General features: G+C 69.2%; 1 long non-coding RNA gene across 1 annotated transcript; it reads left to right on the top strand.

Annotated features, from left to right (window-relative positions):
• The first annotated feature begins 425 nt into the window (after positions 1–425).
• On the top strand, positions 426–1,255 carry LOC104997524. Its single transcript, XR_826335.1, has 3 exons — positions 426–802; positions 908–1,030; positions 1,191–1,255. It is a non-coding gene; the product is annotated as an uncharacterized LOC104997524 (long non-coding RNA).

The following is a 1,255-nucleotide window of genomic DNA, read 5'->3' on the forward strand; positions in this document are numbered from 1 at the left end:
GCCTGGAGTTCGGCAGCCTGTCGTTCTCATCCGCCCCCCTTCCCCCATGAAGAGCCTCACTCTGGGTGGAGTGCTAGTCCTCTGGGCCACCTGGCACTGGGTCGCAGAGGTGGGCCAGGCCAGGTGGCTGGCCGCAGTGGGCCCTGAACACAGTCAGGAGCTGGCCACGGTGTGGGCCCCAGGAGATGGAGGACAGCACTGCAGAGCCTGGTGGGCTGGGGGGGTCGAGGCCGGGGTCAGGGGGAGGGGAGGGGAGGGTGCTCAGCAAGGGGTGTGGCCAGTTGGGTGCCTGGTGGTCCTGAGGCCTGCTCCGCTGAGGGGCCCCCACTGGACGTAGCTCAGTGCTGAGGGGGTGGGTACAGCCCAGCCTCACGTACAGGCCTGAGATCCCATGGGGCCTGGCCCAGAGGCACAGGGGGCAGGCCTGGGGAGGCGGGGCCCCTGGGGAGCCCTGGTTAGGGGATGGGGGCGGGAACTCTGAGCTGGGGCCAGAGGGTGAGGGGAGGCCGTGGCTTGTGACCCTCCCTGGGGGCTGAGAGCTCCTCCAGCTTGGGGTGAGCGTGGTTGCTGACCTGGCCATGTGCAGCTGTGCCCGCTGGTGTCAGGCGCCGTGAGGAGGGGACTGGCGGCCAGGCGGGCCCCCCTGGAGACAAACCCCAGGTCCCCGTGATGACCGTGCCAGGAATTGCAACCTGTCTGCTCTACCCCTCCCTCTCCGCCAGGAGTTGTGTCCACCGTGGTCCCAGACTCTGCGCACAAGCTGTTCATCGGGGGCTTACCCAACTACCTGAACGACGACCAGGTAGGCCCCTGCCCACCCCGAAAGCTGACGGCGCCCTGGCCCGCCCCCTGGCCCCACCCCCGCCCCGGCCTGCCCTGAAACCTGACGGTGCCCCGGCCCGCGCAGGTGAAAGAGCTGCTGACGTCGTTTGGGCCGCTCAAGGCCTTCAACCTGGTCAAGGACAGCGCCACTGGGCTCTCCAAGGGCTACGCCTTCTGTGAGTACGTGGACATCAACGTCACAGACCAGGTGAGCCCGGCCCCAGCACACCCGGCCCCGCTGTGGTCTCCCTCAGGGCGGGGCGCGGGGCTCGCAGCTCTCCCCCTTTTGCCGTGCCCTGTCTGCCGCTCAGCCCGCTCTGACCCCGACCACCTCTCCCTGCCCCGGCCCCTCCCCCGCCTCACCACAGGCCATCGCGGGGCTGAACGGGATGCAGCTGGGAGATAAGAAGCTGCTGGTCCAGAGGGCGAGTGT

The sequence above is a fragment of the Bison bison genome, unplaced genomic scaffold (assembly GCF_000754665.1).
Source record: "Bison bison bison isolate TAMUID 2011002044 unplaced genomic scaffold, Bison_UMD1.0 scf7180017852015, whole genome shotgun sequence".
NCBI classification, from domain to species: Eukaryota; Metazoa; Chordata; class Mammalia; order Artiodactyla; family Bovidae; genus Bison; species Bison bison.